Raw genomic sequence first — 18,268 nt, 5'->3', positions numbered from 1 at the left:
TGCAAATGTGCAATGAGTCTCACTTGTTTTGTTTTGTTTCCAATATCCTTTGGCCCCAGTTCTACTTGTGTTAGAGTCTTAATGGATTTAGTTTAGCAAAGGAATGAAATTATTTTTTCTAATGCTTTGTTTACTTGACGGAATCGGACTTTTTATCAAATATTGACTACAAATGTTTGTTCAAGATCACATGCCATAGAAGTTAATAGGAATGAAAACCTGTAGTACAGAACCATCATTTTTTACATGTCTGGGGGGTAATCTACTTGAACGGTGACTTAACGGCAGGCAGAAGATGTTTATAGGGATGTGTCTGCCTGTATGAACCAACAGTGATCTTCTAGTCAGAGGGAAGATTCCTTTTTATCTCTGAAAATACCACAGAGATGTTCTTCAAGAAGAGAAAACTTTCCAGCTGTAACAAGTAACATTAGCTCTTATTTCTTTTACATCCTCCAGTGCTGGGAAGACTGGGAAGATAGTTAGAGGTCCAACGAATGCTCCTTTCAACTGTTCATTCATTCACCACCTACCACCACGTGAATACTCTGTGCTGGATCCCACAGGACCTGCTCTCTGGGTTCACAGTGTGCTAGGAAAGTCAGACAGGAGAACCTCTGCATATTTTCGTCATCACACTACCTGGCGTCATTTTATATGCGTGTTTATTATCTTTCTTCTCCACTAGAACGTGAGCACCACGAGGGCAGGGACTGGGTTTTCTCACCATCCAAGCAGAGCCAATGGCAGGAGAGGCCCTCAGTGAATATCTGTGGCCGCTGAAAGGAGAAATGTGGTATTTTAGAGACGTGAAGAGGAGAAAATGAGAGGCCAAAGGAGAGATGCCCTTCTCAGCAGAGGATGGGATGGAAGGTGGATTGGTCAGAAAGGTACCAAAGAGGAGGCTGCCCAAAGATCAGAGTCAGGGACTTCCCTGGTGGTCCAGTGGTTAAGAATCCACCTTTAACAACGCAGGGGACGCGGGTTAGATCCCTGGTCGGGTAACTAAGATCCCACATGCCGCGGAGCAACTAAGCCCGCGTGCCATAAACTACAGAACCCAGGCGCCACAACTAGAGAGAAACCCGCACGCTGCAACGGAGAGCCCGAATGCCGCAACTAAGACCTGACGCAGCCAAATAAATGAATGAATCTATCAATCAATCAATAAATAAACAAACAAAGAGCAGAGCAGATGTAAAGCCACAGAGAAGGAGGTGATCTGGACGGCTTTGGGAACACCAGGGAAGTTTCCCTGGAGCAAGAGATCCCTTGGGGAATGGCAGGTGCTGGGACTAGACAGGTAGGGAGACCCAAAGCAGGAGTCACCTTATACCCCGATGGGGAGCTTTCATCTTTCTCCGTAATCAGTGCATCTTTCTCTGTAATCCATACACCAATCAGAGTATGACTGATGGAAACAGGTAAATGCCAAATTACTCACTAGTGTGTACACTGAAGGAAAACATTTGTCCACTTTTGGCAGACACTTGAAGCCCTCCTTCATAACAAATATGTAATATTTTTCCACTGATAGGCGACTTGGCTTAAGGGTAAGGCCATGGCCTTATCCACCAACTCAAAAGAGTACTCAAGCAACACACGTCAGATGTAGCTAGATTTTTCTTCCATTCTCTACATATTTAAAGGAAAATCAGCATTTTGGTCGGAATTATCTGAAGAATCCCACAATCCTTCCTTTGCTTTTTGTAGACACTCAAGGGAGATAAGAAATAAGTATCTTTTCTCTCTCTCTCTCTTCTTTTTTTTTTTTTTTTGCAGGATCTTTAGTTGCGGCATGCAAACACTTAGTTGCGGCCTGTGGGATCTAGTTCCCTGACCAGAGATTGAACCCGGGCCCCCTGCATTGGGAGCGCAGAGTCTTAACCACTGGACCACCAGGGAAGTCCCAAGAAATAAGTATCCTTAAGACTAAACATGATTCATATAAAAAGTCTACTTTAAAATAGCGAAGTTATTTGCCCCTTTTTTCACCCATGTGAGAAAATATTTCACACACCGAGAACTAGTGAGAGACCATCAAACAGGCAAGTTTTTTGGATTGCTTTCTTTTGTTTCACGGACTTTTCTGTTTTATTAGGAAAAAAACCACTCAGTGGAGCAAGTAGGCAGAGACCATCACTTGTCTTCTTCCTGCCGCAAGCCGAGGTCATCAGTAAGTGGGAGCAGGCCACCTCTGATTAATTATGAATTCCTCTCATGGCCACGGACTTCAGCCCAAGGATGACAAGGATTTTTGAACTTCAAAAAAAGAAAAAAAAGAGGAGACATCACAATAAATATTTCACCGTCTCATCAGCCCGGTTTGCTAAGCCTGAGGGTCTCGCCCAGCCTCTGGAGGCTGCCACGAGAAGCCTCCCCAGATGCTCCCTTCCAGCAGGGAGGCGGCCCAGCGTCTGTATTTGGGCAGCCCTGCTGTCAGGGAAGAGGTGAAGGAGGGGTCACTCACACCTGCTGAGGGAGAGGCCTGGACATCCCTCGCCACCCCTGCCAGCCCTGTCAGGATACTTAATCAATTCCTGAATTGGGTGAGTTGACCAGTGATGGACCAAGCCTTCGTCTGCTAGGTTTATACTCTGTTCCAGACAGCGATGGTCAGGGAACGTGCGGATGGAGAGTTCCAGAGCAGCAGGGGGCTGACCACCCTCACTTCCCCATGCAGACAAAAATCCTCAAAGGATGGTGCTGATTGAACAGATATTGGGCAAGAGCATGACAAGGGCCTCAGGGGTCCTTCATGTGGCCTCGCCGTGCCCCTCCTTCTGAGCAACGTGGCCCCATGGTCATCAGTAACGAGGGAGCCCGTACGCTTGTGTTACTAGCTGTTGGTGTAACTTTTTAAATTCATGTTACTCTTATAATTCTTCAAATACTGGCATGTTCTTCCCCCTCTGGATCACACCTATATATTTTAGTTTGTCCTTCTACTAGTCTTAAACCCCATCTCTTCCTTTAAGGAGATCACAGTGGCTATGATCACACCATCTGTTGCCAGAAAAGAGCTTGAACCTAAAGTGAAATAAGACAGAACCTCTCACCCTTACGAGAGATTATCCTGCCACAAATAACCCTTGGGGGTCAGACCAGCCAAGCTAAGACTCTTGCAACAGCTGTTTCAGAAGAATTCCTGTTTGGGGTTTTTAAAACCACAAAGCCAAGATGTCAGAGGTAGATTTGATACTCCTATAGCTTGGCTGCATAAAATACGCAGGGTAAGCTGCTGACAGAGAATGTCCTGCTCGCAGCTCCTCCGAGGTCTGAGAAGGCCACGACCAGGCTCTGAAAGCACAAGCCCTGAGTTCACGCAGGAGATTAGAATGGGTTCAACGTGACCCCGCAGAGGATTCAGGCAATTCCGATTTGCTTAGCAATTTCAGAAAAGACAAAAATTGGGGCCTGCCGTGCATTTTTCATTTTTAAGAAGTGAGGAGTTTCCAGTGCTGTAGGTAATGATAAATCATTTATTACAAAATGACCAAGGCTTCACGGTAGCTTGTATCTACTAACAATCAAGTTTTACTAAAAATAGAATTAAAACATGAATGAAAGATAAATCATTTTGTAAGATCCTGGATTTCTGTGTGCGTTTCTCATAAGAAATTCTATGTCAGCGCCATAACTTTGAATTATTAAATCCAGAATTTTATAATACTGGTACAAAGATGGAACCATTTTACCCAAAAAATAATAGTTTTAGGCAGACACTTGGCTATTACTTTAACGTTAATAAGGGGGAAAGCTTTTGATCTGAAAAAAAAAAAAACTCTCAAGATAAAAAGATAAGTAAGATTCCATTGCCAATTACCTAATTAGAAAATGTCCAAACTGAAGTTTTGATTTATTTTTTTTTTCAGCTAGCTTTCATGGGCCTCCAACAGAAAGCTTAATGTAAATTTTCCCTTTTTGATATGTCATTTTCATTAACATCACTGTGATATATAACTAATAACAGTTAAGTGTAATTATGGTAATATTTAGAAAAATAACTGTGGTAAGACAGCATTTCGTGATTGATTCTGTGCTGTTCCCCTTGTGTTTTATCTTCATCTCTGCCGGTTCATGGCTTCTCCAAAAAAGAACAGAGCTTGGGTATCACAAATTTCAGAAAGGACAAGACATCGCTCATGCTTCACATCCTTACAGTTTTGTTCCACATTGTTTCTCCTTCATTTATGATCTAATTCTTTAGGCATTTATCTCTGAACGGAATTGATTACATCTATAATAAAGCATTGATAAAACGGCCTTAGGTTTTAAAGTATGGTTGACTCTAAAAATAAAACTCCTATTCTGGGCTTCCCTGGTGGCACGGTGGTTGGGAATCTGCCTGCCAATGCAGGGGACACGGGTTCGACCCCTGGTCTAGGAGGATCCCACATGCCGCGGAGCAATTAGGCCCGTGAGCCACACTACTGAGCCTGCGCGACTGCAGTCTGTGCTCCGCAACAAGAGAGGCCGCGATAGTGAGAGGCCCGCGCACTGCAATGAAGAGTGGCCCCCAAAAAAACAAAAAAACAAAACAAAAAAAAAGAGTGGCCTCCGCTCGCCGCAACTGGAGAAAGCCCTCGCACAGAAACAAAGCCCCAACACAGCCAAAAATAAATAAATAAATAAATAAATTTTTTTTTTTAAAAACTCCTATTCTACCAATTGCCTGCTAAGTGTAAGTATCATTCTGTTTTGTTTATTGGGTTGTTTTTGGGGGGAGTTTGTTGTTGTTGTTTTTGTTTTGTTTTTGCACCAGTAACCAGAAATATGCTTAAGACGTACATCCAAGTTGTATTTTCTAAGACTCAGAAAATACGCAGGATCAGGGGGTGGTATTGGCATCCAGGGGAATGTGGAGTTCCAGCTACTATTGTTTTAGTATCATCTCACTGCTGAGTCACCAGACAGAGCCATTTCACAGAAAAGAATAAGAATGAATTTTGGGGGGACACATAGGAGGTTACTTAGGGATTTGAAAAGAGATTGAAAAAGGGAAGAGTCCAAAGAAAACTTGGAGAGAAGTTTTACAATAGAGGGCTGCGTGATTATAAAAGAATGGAGTCGTGTTCTCCTAAACAAAGCACAGAATGGTGCACGCTTGAAGAATCAAATGTGCTATAAAATTAAGAAATCACAACATATAACATATGGACAAAAATCCCAACCCACAGTTTTACTGAAAACTGAGGTTATTGTCAGAGAGCTGAAAGTTGGGAAGAAATATTTAACAGGACCCAGGAACCAAACAAAGAAGGACAGAAATATATCACATTAACAAAATGAAGGACAAAAATTACATGATTTTCTCAGCTGACACAGAAGAAGCATGTGAAAAGAGTTAACATCCTTTCACGATTTAAAAAACAAAAAATCGACAAACTAGGAATATAAGGAAACTACCTCAACATAATAAAGACCATATATGAAAAGCCCACAGCAAACATCATACTCAATGGTTAAAGACTGAAAGTGTTTTCTCTAATATCAGGAACAAAAGAAGGATGCCTGGTTTCACCACTTGTATTCAACATAGTACTAAGAAAAAGAAGTTAAAAGCATAGAAATTAGAAAGGAAGAAGCAAAATTATCTCTGTTCAAAGATAACATGATCTTATATGTAGAAAACCCTAAAGACTCCACACACGTTCCCCCCCCCCAAAAAAAACTGTTAGAACTAATAAATGAATTCCCCAAAGTGGCAGGATTCAAAATCAACATACAGAAATGATTTGTGTTTTTATACACTAACAATGAACAATCCAAAAAGGGAATTAAGAAGACAAAATCCATTTGCAATAGCATCCCAAAGAATAGAATACTTAGGAATAAACCTGACCAAGAAGGTAAAGACTTGTACACTGAATGCCACAAAACATTACTGAAAGAAATGAAAGAAGACACAAATAAATAGAAAGACATCCCATGCTCATGAATTGGAAGACAATACTGGTAAGAGATCAATACTATCCAAAGTGACCTACAGATCCAACCAAATTCCTACCAATCCCAAAGGCATTATTTACAGAAATAGAAAAAAAAAATCATCCTAAAATTCATATGGAATCTCAACAGACCCAAAACAGCCAAAGACATTTTGAAAAAGTACAAAGTTGGAGGACTCATACTTCCTGATTTAAAAACATATTACAAAGGTACAGTAATCAAAACAAAACAGTGTGACACTGGCATAAAGACAGACATATAGACCAATGGAATAGAGTATAGAGCCAAGAAATAAACTCTCTTGTATATGGTCAAATGAGCTTCAACAAGGGTGCCAAGACCACTCAGTGGAGAAAGGACAGTTTCTGCCACAAATGGTGAAGAGAAAGTTGGATATCCACATGCAAAAGAATGCAGTTGGACCCTAATTTTACAACATACACAAAAATTAACTCAAGATAGATTAAAGACCTCCATGTAAGACCCAAAACTATAAAATTCCTAGAAGAGAACATAGGGGGAAAGCTTCATGACATTGGACTTGGCAATGATTTCTTGGATAAGACACCAAAAACACAGACAACAAATGCAAAAATAAACAAATGGAACTACATCAAACTATAAAACTTCTGTACTTCAAAGGAAGCATTCAATGGAGAGAAAAGGCAACCTATAGAGTGGGAAAAAATATTTGTAAATCACATATCTGATAAGGGGTTAATATCCAGAATCCATAAAGAACTCCTATAATTCCACAACAACAAAAAAAAAAACAGCCCCTTAGGATGGCTACTATTGAAAAAAAAAAAAAAGCAAGTGTTGGTGAGAATGTGGAGAAATTGGAACACTTATGCACTGTTGGCGCAAACACTATGGAAAACAGTAGGAAAGTTCCTCAAAAAGTTAAAAACTAGAACTACCATATGATCCAGCAATCCCATTTGTAGGTACCTATTCAAAAGAATCTAAAGCAGTGTCTCAAAGAAGTATATGCACACCCATTATTCACAATAGCCAAGAGGTGGAAGAAACCCAAATGTCCATAAAAAAATGAATGGATAAAGAAAATATGGTGTGTACATACAATGATATATTATCCAACCCTAAAAAGGAAGTAAATTCTATAACATACTATACAACATAAATGAACCTTGAAGACATTACACTAAGTGAAATATGCCAGTCACAAAAAGACAAATGTTGTATGATTCCACTTATATGAGGTATCTAGAATAACCAAACTCATAGAAACAGAAAGTAGAATGATGCCTACCAGACGTTTGGGGGAGGGAGAAAAGTGGAGTTGTCATTTAATGGTTATAAAATTTCAGATTTCTAAGTTCTGAAGCTCTTTTTCACGACAATGTGAATATACTTAATGCTGCTGATTAATGCTGTATGATAAAAAATGGTTAAGATGGTAAATTTTTTGTTATGTTTTTTACCACGATAAAAAAATCGTTAAACAGCAAGGCCCTACTGTACAGCACAAAGAACTGTATTCAGTATCCTATGATAAACCATAATGGAAGAGAATATTAAAGAAAAGAATGTGTATATATATATATATGTGTGTGTGTGTGTATGTGTGTATAACTGAATCACTTTGCTGCACAGCAGTAATTAACACAACATTGTAAATCAACTATACTTCAATTTTTAAATAATTAATTAATTAAAGGAATCATACAATTTAAAAAATTGTTTAATTTGTAATTTCTTTTACAAATCAGGGATGGTTGCACTGGGGAAAAAAAGCCCAGAACAAGTGAAAGTTCATTTGTGGGATGAGGCGCTCCAAGGGCAGCAGTGAGGCCTGCACGCCAGGGAGGGGCGTCAAGGAAACCTCAAGAGGAGAAACAGCTAAGGTCACTTGCGGCAGTGACTTCCATTCTGTGATTCCCAGGAGCCCAGTGGGCAGCTGGGGTGGCAGATGATCTGTGGAAGGAAGACCTGTCTTCAGGAGGCGCAAGGAATTCGTAGTGCCCCTGGGGCCCCTAAAGTTAGACTGGAAAAGCCTTTTCCACCTGTGGTCTATGGGTCACCAAAGGGACCCCATGGGTTGTGAGGAGAAAATATTAGAACTTCTACGTCTCCATAAAATTCTCATTATTTTGAATTTTCACCTTTATGTATATTTTATAATGTATAGCGTCTAGTAGCAATAGTAGCGGTGCACAATAAATAAGAAACAATAGATTAGCAAGCATATATTGGGAGTTTATGCTCAAAATATTTTAGTGGTCAGGGTGAGCAATCTAAAAAAGCCTGGCGATATGTCCTCTAATAAACTCCTGTATTTGTAAGTAGGACCAAGAACCCCATGCCTTTGGGGATACCCATTGCCTTTGGTAGCAAACCAGCAGGATGGCAGGAGGGGAGAAATAAGATGGAGAGGGAGCTGGGTAGGCAGGGCCAGTGTTACTGGGTGGAATAAACTGCAAAGGAGGAGAAGAGGCGGGCAAGGGCCGGAAGGACAGGGAAAGGAAGGCAAGAATTTCCAAAGGGCTGAGTGGTGATTGTAGAGTTTGTTGCCAAATGGCAACTTTGATCAGACTTATCTATGGTTTCCCTTGGCCTCCACATGCCACGCTCTTCCCTTCAGAAGGCAAAGCAGACTATGAATAAAAAGCGTCTATCCTCCGGGAGACAGAGTTTATGTCCGTACTTGGTTTATTAATTCCCTGAATCTGTCTTAAACGGGACCTGGGGCGTGGTAGCACCCTCAGCTGGATATTAGGCTCTCTAGGGACCTTAAACTCACAGGCACGCATGCATGCATACACACACGCACACGTACACACATGCACACGTACACACACGCACACGTACACACATGCACACGTACACACATGCACACGTATATGTGGCCACACACGTATCCACATGCGCACATGAAGTCTGTGGTTCCAAACACCGTGGATTTATATGTTTCAAGTCTTAATTGTTGTAATGTTCAATGTAATGTCTCTAGCTAGTAAAAATAAATAAGTAAAATTTTTCAAGGTATGTCACAGGCTGTATGATTCTGTTTACATGAAATACCCAGAATAGGGATCCACACAGATAGAAATCAGATGAGTGGTTCAGGGGCTGCGGGGGAGGAAATGGGAGTAAGGCACAGGCGTGGTAAGTTCTTCTGGGGACATGAAAAAGTTTCGAGGGCTTCCCTGGTGGCGCAATGGTTGAGAGTCTGCCTGCCAACGCAGGGCACACGGGTTCGATCCCTGGTCTGGGAAGATCCCACATGCCGCGGAGCAGCTGGGCCCGTGAGCCACAACTACTGAGCCTGCGCGTCTGGAGCCTGTGCTCCGCAACAAGAGAGGCCGCGATAGTGAGAGGCCCGCGCATCGCGATGAAGAGTGGCCCCCGCTTGCCACAACTAGAGAAAGCCCTCGCACAGAAGCGAAGACCCAACACAGCCAAAAATAAATGAATAAATAAAATTTTTTTAAAAAACAAAACAAAAAAAAAACAAATAACTCAATTTAAAAAACAAAAGCAAAAAAAAAACCAGGAGTGGTTGCACATCATTGTGAATCGACTGAACGCCGCTGATGTGCACACTTTAACGTGGTTCATTTTATGTTATATGATTTCACCTCAATTAGAAAACACTGTGCACCAGGAAAGCCCCTTTCCTGGGTCTGCGTGTGGGTGTGGACGGGAGGGAAGAGGGCTAGGGTCTCGGGCGTTTGACGGCCATGCCCTGCCCTGGTTCGCGGGCCGGCTGGAATTACACCCATAAAGCTGGTCTCCCAGACCGATGCTCCTCCCATAAAATGACGATGGAGCCACAGTGACAGTGTGGAACCCTCCGCTGCCTCTAAGTAATTTGCGCTGGTTGAAATGGACGTCAAAGAGGAAGCAACCAAAGGGGAAAGGAGGGCACCTGCGAGTACATGCTTGAGAGCGGTGGCCCTGGGCAATGCGCCAGGAGCCAGGACTCAGGGGGCGGCGGCAGCTGCTTCTCCCCGCCAGCCCCTCCCCCAGGTTCCGCCTGTCTCCTGCCCCCCGCACACGGTGCCTGGTGAGGCCAGGGGCCAGGTCTGCAGCCAGAGCCTTGCAATCCCGTCGGAAGCAACATGGGAGGTGGTGGGGATGAGACCTGGCCAAGGCACCCGTCGTCCACGGCTCAGCCTTCTCTCTGAGCACCTCACAGGACTCCCTTACCCAAACCCCGTGTAGCTGTGCGCCCTGAGACAGGCTGTGCCGAGGTCCAGGCTGAGCAGAGCAGACCAGCCCTCGGGGCTCGCTTGGCTTCTGGTCTGAGGCCTCGTCCCTCGGCCTGGCTCCATCACCCGAGAGCTGTCAGAGGAACAGAATCCCAGCCTCCGCCCCAGACCCCCTGAACCAGAATCTTCTCTTTACGTGATGCCAGGCAATTAGAATGCACATTCAAGTTTGGGAAGTGCTGGTTTAGATGCTCGTTTCCATGAATGAGAGTCAGACCAGGGGCTCCAAAGACACGTGAGGTGGGCTCCCTGCCCTTGACTTTCATGAGAGCTGGCGCTGGAGAAAATAACTCTTCAGCTGTGAGATCGCAAAGGGATCTTAGGGCTCATCTAATTCAACTCCCTCACTTAGCAATGATGACATGGAAACCCAGAGAGGTCACGTGATGGCTCAGGGAAGAAGCCAGAACTGGAAACAAGCATTCTGCCCACAAGTTCACTGTACCCATCACAGGGCTGAAGAAAGCCAGGTAGCAGTGTCTGCAAGAGAAAAGGTGACAGAAACAAGACTGCTGGGACAGGGGGCCACAGCACTGCAGACTCAGGGGTCCCTCAAAAATGTCTGGGGGGCAGATCATTTCCGCAGCCCCTTCCAAGTCTGCTCTTTGACACCGTCAAAGTTGATCCAGATAAAGAAATACTGACCCCCTTTGGCTTCTCAGCAAGAATGTGCTTTCATTCTAAGAGTGATATTCTGGTCCACGAGACCTACCGGCACAGGGAGATGGCTCAGGTGTCATTCTGTCTCATTTCTCCAGCCGGGTTCCAAAAGTGAATCCAGGAGTCTAAGACACCCCCATAAGGTTTACCCCAAGGTCCTCAGAACCTTTGGCGAGAGCATCTTAAAGGAAGCAGTACACCCTCTGTGAGGATGTGTGTGGATTACAGCGCACTGTATACAGACAGGCTGCCCCAGTGCACTGACCCACCCAAAGCTCCTCTCTAAATCCAAGCTCCGAGCAAAGATTGTCAAGGATGCTGACAGCCTCTTACTCCTCCTTTCTACTCATCTGAAGCACTGGACCACTGTAAAACTCAAACTGAAATCAACTTGAGAGAGTCCCCGCAAGAGTCAGCACATTTTGTCTAAAACCAGATAAATTAACAGTGAACACAGGCAGCTACTGGACCCGTAGTATCTGAGCACAGTTTGCTGAGCCGGGGGGCAGGAGGCTGGCAGGCCTGAGCCGGGGGTGTGTGATGGGCCTGCTGCCGCCTTTTCTTCTCCCCCCCACCCCGCCACCGTCCCAGTAATAAGTATTCAATTTGAGAGAGCTGATGGAAAGAGACAGGAGTGAAAAGTGGGCTTGACACATTTATGAGAAGGATTTGTCCTGGGCTTCTTAAGTATAGTGCCCAGAGTTTTTTCAATCATATGAAAAGTAGGAGGGAATGAACACCTGTTTCATGTTTCCCAAGCACACTCAGATGGTTAGACGGATAAAGCACCATCAGGAACAACAAAAAAAAATCATGGGAAAAAATGGCTTGTCAAGTTAACAAAAATTGTATACTGTTTGCAATCTACAAATAGAGAAAGAGAGACAGAGACCAAATCTCCAGAGGATAGAAGTACTGTTTCTAGTTGAATTCACATTGAAGGCTCCAGAATACAGTTTCTGACATTGGAACAGAGAGTGTTTTTATGATGGATTTTTTTAACCCTTTTCCTAAAAGATGAGATTTGGGGATCACAACTTGCTCTGTGCTTTCCGATACTGGTGACAAGTAGAAATAGTATTTGCCGCGTCCATGAGCTGGTGTTTCCTCAGAGGCAGATGGAGTTGAGGATTTGTTACTTGATCTAATGACGATGGCTTTCCAATAGCCAGACATGCACGGCATCATTGATCAGTCTGCCCTCTCCTTGTTTGCACTGAAACACTGCTCAATTTACACCAATTAAAGAATGCTTGGTTTGGGTATTGAAGAATCATTAAGGGATGCAAATCCCCAAGGACTTCTAAAAATGACATCTGACTAGAATGGTGATTAAAGCATGAAGGCGGCATTAGTATTTGAACAGTTTGACTGATATACAAAATCATTACAACTCCTTTCCAGGAAGAGTGACATTGGGTCAATGTATGTACTTGCCTGGTCACCCTAAACAAATCTGACAAGTCTAATTTTAAGTAATTGCTCAGAGTTTAGTGGCCGCCTCTGTCCCCACAAGGGCAGCTGTCTTGTAATCACATCTTGTAATTGAGATGTGTCTTTAAACTCTATGTGTCAACCCAACATGCAAATGTGCTCTCAAAAAAGGTTAGGGGTTAGTGATGCTCTGGTGAATCATTTTCCAGTCAAATTTCCACATGAAAACTCTACCGCAGCCAGTAGTCAACTCCTCAGCTGATGCTACCCCGTCACATGTAGGAAAGACTGGATGTTCCAGCCACATCCGACTCTCCAGTTTTAGGGACCATCTCAAAGTGTGTTCTCTGCACCAGCAGCGTCAGTATCGCCTGGAAACTTCCTACACATGCAGAGCCTTGCCCCCTGCCTCCCCCGAGACCTGCTGAATCAGAGACACTAGGGCGGAGGGTCCTACCATTAAAGCTTTAATAAGTCCTCCCCGATCTAAAGCCCACTCCGGTTTGGGAACCACTGATTCAGACCCACTGAGCCTCCGTATCTGCGATGAAGTGGACGTCCCGTGGGTTAGTGATTTGCCTGAGGCCGTGCAGCCCAAATGGCTGTGGAGGGCAAATATGCAACTAAGCACATTACGTTCAAACCATGTAATCCTTGACTTTCACCGTTCAGTTAAAGTTTTGAAAATACTATGCTGCCCTGTCTTTCCGTGCAGCTCTCTGCTTGTCCCTGAGAGCGTGTGCACGGTGTCCTGGAGGGATGCCTGTTTCTCCTGTTCCTCCTCCTGGACCCGGAGATAGAGACCCCCGGCCCGGCAGCCGGGTGCGACCACTGGGCTAGCTGTTGTGGAAGCGTTGTCAAGCTGGAGATCTCATCGCCAAGGCGAGAGCCCTGAGAGGTCCCTTCTTTCGTCCATGGGGCTCGTGGGTACCCATGTGGACAACAGACCTCCATCACCAGGGGTCCCTGAACCACCGTGAGGGAACCCCACTGGCTGTGTCGTGAGAACCACAGATGACGTGAAGCCACAGGCACTTGGGGAACGTTTGTTACCACTTTATAACCCAACATCTCTCGGGACCCTTTGGGCCTTCCGGACGGTCCCCTTGCACCATTAAGAGTGATTGACGCGGAGGATAGAGAAGCTTCTTCTCTATTTGGAATATAATAGAATATAATAGAATTTCCAGGAAGGCATAAGGACAGGAACCGAATTTGAGTTACTAACCAAACAACAGTTTTCTGATTTATTTTTTTTTTTACACGAATCATTGTATCTTTCGCCACTTTATCCCAGTCTGACTACGCTTGAGCCATAAGGAGCCGGTTAAGCACGAGCGAGGAAATCGAATCAAAACTGAAAAATAAGGGCCAGCTCATTTGCAGGCTCTAGGAGCTTGAGTTCCCAGTGCCTGCGCAGGCAGCTCAGCCAGACGGTGACGGTGTGAGAAAAAAGGTTTGTTCCAGCTCGCCCGGCTCCCAGCAGATGGACAGAGCTGGTTCACACCACTTGCTCCCCTGCTCTTTGCTTCCTGGACACCCAGCCGCCCAGGTGAGCCTGTGCACCCAGCACCCCACGCTCCCCTCCCCTCCCCTCCCTCTCAGTCCCTCTCCCCGCAGGGATGCTCAGCCTTTCAGCCTTTCATGCTGCGCCCTGTGCGGGGCAGGGTTAAAATGTGCCTCTGAATGGGGAGGAGTAGACAGGAAGGATTAATAGCAGCGGCAGAAGAGTGATACAGCCCGAGCAGAACAAAACGAGGGCGACCCAGACGAAACAAAGCCCCACAATAGATCAGCTCTGAAAAGTCATCGGGCAGCTTTGAAACCCAGGCCTCTGCGGTCCCGGGCAGTTTCGCAGCCACGGGCTTTCAAGACACATGAATGGAAACGGAACAGTAACTCTTTCTCCCAACCCTTTTCAGGGGTCTTGTCGGCCGAGAAGGATTTACCATTCAATTCCCATACTTTTATGTGGGAAATTAGGAATTGGCTCCTGAAAAAGAAATTGCCTTTTTAAACTCTCATAAATTGTGGCGATTTTATAGATGCACCCAAATTTCTTCTTTCTTCTCTTCTTCCCACTTAGAGTTCATTTTTTTTTTTTTAAACTACTCATTAAACACACACACACATACATTTCCATCTTCCCTCTTCTCTGGAATATTTTCTGCAGAAAATCTCCAACCAAAGAGGTATCTCATCTGTCCGCTCCATATACTGTTTGGTTTTGGTCCTTAACTATTTTTTCATTTTATCACAGTTCATCACAGACCCAACTTCTTTTTTGAATAAAAAGACCTATCCTTTCCAGATATTAATCACTGCATATTTGGAAAGGTGGCAGGTGTTGGGCAAAGCTGGTGCAAAGGTCAGAAGCAAAATAGGATGTTTTCTTGATTCCTGACTCAGCAGGCGTGTACTGCTGAGTGACTAGCCCTGAATACATGCTACTTTTGAATTGTCTGATGAAGACAATCAAGTCTTCCTGGAGGAGAGCTCAGTAAGCCGTCCCCATCTAGAGGGCTTGGGTTTGCAGGAGCGCGTAACAGGCTCTTTTCCTTCTCAGAGGCCAGCAGTGTTTGGCCATGTTCATCTCATTAACCTGCCCTATCTGTTTCCACAGGACAGAAAGGAAGACTTGAAAACTGAGAATTCCCAGCCTGGGACTCAGTTCAGCCCAGCTTGGGCTCTGAGCCGGCACATCTGACATGGCTCTCCAGGCCTCTCCCAGGGCGCACACAGGGAAACCTTGCCCCAGGAAATCCAGCCGTGTTTGACCCCTGCTTCCCCCTTCCCTCTCCTGCCCCCAGGAGAGCCCGGCTCCAAGGCCAATGCCCGGGAGCAGCTGTGGTGACTGCTGGCCATTCTCCAGGGTGGTCAAGCGCACCCCAAGTCCTCGGAGATGACTTCAGGGTGAGAGATGGAACGGGGGAGGGGAGAAAGGAGGGTTCCCCCCTCAGCCCGTCTGCAAGGCCAGGCTGGGGCACGTAACCATTTCCTGATGTGCAGAAGCTAAAACCTGGACTTCCTTTCTCATTAGATTGTTCAGATATGCAAACACTAACCCAACAAAAGGAGTCTCGCAATATACTTCACTTGGACTGTTTCAGAGCCTGATATCACTCCTCTAAAAAAAAAAGAGAGACATCAAAAATAAATAAATAAAATAAAGAGAGAAATCAAACAATTTCCTATTTCTGAGGACAGTGTTAAAAACCGTAGAAATTTGCAGTATATGTGTATCAAATCCACACACTGTAAACCTAAACTTATACAATGTGATGTCCTTTTATCTCCATGAATCGGGGGAGAAAAGAAAACCTTCGAAAGAAAATCCCAATAATAACTGCACGGACATCAGAAAGTCTGGGAACTATGCTGTTTCCTTCCTGAGATAACTCACTTGTTCAGAGTTATCGCAGAAGGAGTCAGGATACTGCTCTTCAAGAGGTAAAATCACACTTAAAAAATTGATATTCGCGGGAAAGGATGGTCCTTAAACACGGACTTCACTTGCTTGAGAATAATAGGTAGGCGGCTTTTGTAGGCTGGGTAGGTTTTATAAATTACCATTTCCATTTCCTCCTTTGCTGCCTCTGCACCAGAGGTAGAAATTCCAAAGTCCAGGCCCCTTAGACGCTTTCGAAAGCCCCACTGCAAATACTCCAACCCCTTTCACCAGCCTCGTCCACAACCACAAACCACGAATGTGGACCAGAGGATGGCACCACCGAACTCTCACCAGCCTTTCCCAGCCTGCTTGCAACTGGACGGCATACGGTCTAAGAAACCTTCTGGCAACTTAATTCTTCAAACTACTGGCTTGGACTTATTTTTTTAATGAATTCAAATACTGTGTGATTAGAGAAATTCTTCAATGATCTTTTAAAATAAATTTTCGCAATCACCACTGCCAGGACCAAGATAGCCTGCGGCAGCTGTGGGGAAGCTTACCTTTTCAGGGTCCTTTCTCCAGAAAGCAGTAGAGGTGACCTTATACAGTAATCAGGTGACTTGTCTGCCCCCCTCCGCACACAAACACTCCTTGTGAACTCAACAGCTTCTAGGGCACAGAGAGTGAAACCCAGATCCGGTCCCACTGGTACTGCCCACCTCCTAGTGCATTCTCCCCTCCTCCACCCCTGTCTTCAGTCCCTCAGATTCTTCCTTGTCCTAGGGCCTTAGCACATGCTCCCCTCTGCTTGCACGCCTGCCTTCGTGTCTCCTTTAAGGCTCAGCACGTAGGCTTCCCTGAGCACGCTGGCTAAAGTAGCTTTCTCTCGCCCATTTCTCTCTCCCCAGCCCCAAAGCTACATCCGTCACAGGAACAGAGCCCAGTCTGTAGGTGGAATGTCTTAATTTAATGCCCGTCTACTTGTTTTGGTCCATCTCCCCTACTAGAAGGTAGGGACACAGTTCCAGGAAGATAGAGACACGGTCCTCCTGTTTACCATCACCGGTAACATGCCCGTGGCTGGTACACGGCTGGTGTTCAATAAATACTTATAGAAGGAAGGAAAGAAGGAAAACAATGAAGGAAGACAAGATATTGACTTGAGATCAATGCTCTACTTCCCCACCCAGAAATGTCTTGTATTACTCAGGGTAAAAACCTCAGCTCTTAGATTAAACAGACCCCAAAATACAGTGGCTCACAAGATGGAATTGCTTTCTCTTTCACATAACTCTGTGGAGTGGACGGTCCAGGCTGGCAGGATGCTCCGTTTCACACGGTGATGAAGAGATCCGGATTATTTCCCTATCGTCGTCCCGCTGTCCTGCGGGGTACCGTGCATCTGCTCGGTTTAATGGGGGGGGGTCGCCAGCACATCCGGGTTCCGGCCCACGGGGAGAAAGAGAGAGAGACTAGGAAGAGCGATGCCCGGTGAAGACAGGAAACAGGAGCTGTTCCCATCAGTTCTGCTCACATTTTATGGGCAAAAATGTAATCTTAGGTCCAGACAGGGAAGCTGGGAAGTAAAGCCTCTAGATGAGTGACTTCACATCCAGGGAGAAAAGAAGACAGCTTTGGAGAGCACTGGCCATCTGCCGCGGGTTCCCAGACTCCTCTCCGAGTAGAAAACATCCTGGGGCCTGTCCAGGGAGCAGAGCCTGTGTGCAGACTGTCTTTGATTACAGGAAGGAGACCCCCTACCCAGGATCCCCGGCCACGCGGCGGAGGTGTGGGGAGCTCGAGGGGCAGCAGGACCTCAGGGGTGGCAGTCACTGCAGGGGACGTCAACATGCCCAACCCTCCCCTTCCTCGTCGGCTCTGAAGCTCAGAAAACGTCCAGATGCATTTTTGTTTTCACACCTAAATTTTCCCATTCAGCTCTCCGCTCACCATGCAAGAACATGCAAGCAGCAGGTGACCAGGGCTCGCACTGCCCTAATTTGAAGGAAGGGAAATGGACAGACAGACTGCTTCCATGTCCCCAAGACAATCCTAGTTTAGCAGCTTCCTTCCGTGGGATCTTGAGCGAATTACTTATACCCTTAAGACTCATTTTGCTCACCTCTAAAATGGGAGCTAAAATACCTTGTCCCATGGTTATTATTAGAATTAATTTAGCTTATGCAGGTAAAGATCTTAATTTTTTAAGAAACACCTGGCGTATAGATACTCAATTCATTTTCTTCTAGTTGGTGGCTTTTCTCTTGCTAAATCCCAGCCTAATAAACCATTTCTCTTTCTCAACCTATTCAAATTCCCCCAGATGACACCCTACAGCCTCAAGTCTTCTCTGAAAGAGTCCAGTAGCTTTGTCTTTCTCTCTCTTCCCAACTCCTGTCCCATCCTTATTTATTGAATGCCTTGTGCTATCCACTGATTGTTTCCTACGTTTGCGTCCAGTGTCACTGGATAGACTGCAAGCTCCCTGAAAGGAGCAGATACCGTGTTGATTTTGGTAGCTCGTAACATCTGACACAATGGGACTGTACAGTATTCACTCAACAAACATGCCATTGAGTTATGGAAATGTGAA

The 18,268-nt window shown here is 45.1% G+C and overlaps 1 protein-coding gene across 10 annotated transcripts in view; it reads right to left on the bottom strand.

Moving 5' to 3' along the window:
• Positions 1-18,268, bottom strand: part of LOC309643590 (uncharacterized protein) — a 105,826-nt gene that overhangs the window by 15,651 nt on the left and 71,907 nt on the right. Inside the window, exons 13-14 of one of the 10 annotated variants that reach the window (XR_014253856.1) lie at positions 16,236-17,077; positions 9,412-15,408 (exon numbers count right to left, since the gene is read on the bottom strand). The exons of 6 other annotated variants lie outside the window; for them this stretch is intronic. The gene's annotated coding sequence lies outside the window, so the exon portion shown is untranslated. Of the gene's footprint in view, positions 1-1,759; positions 2,263-9,411; positions 17,078-18,268 lie in introns of those variants that run through there. 3 more of the 10 variants (XR_014253865.1, XR_014253863.1, XR_014253864.1) reach the window with 3 other exon arrangements.

The sequence above is a fragment of the Balaenoptera physalus genome, assembly GCF_965194825.1.
Source record: "Balaenoptera physalus genome assembly, chromosome: 15".
In the NCBI taxonomy this organism is placed as follows: Eukaryota; Metazoa; Chordata; class Mammalia; order Artiodactyla; family Balaenopteridae; genus Balaenoptera; species Balaenoptera physalus.
The sequence above is the reverse complement of the archived record's forward strand: the minus strand, read 5'-3'. Positions and strand labels throughout refer to the sequence as shown.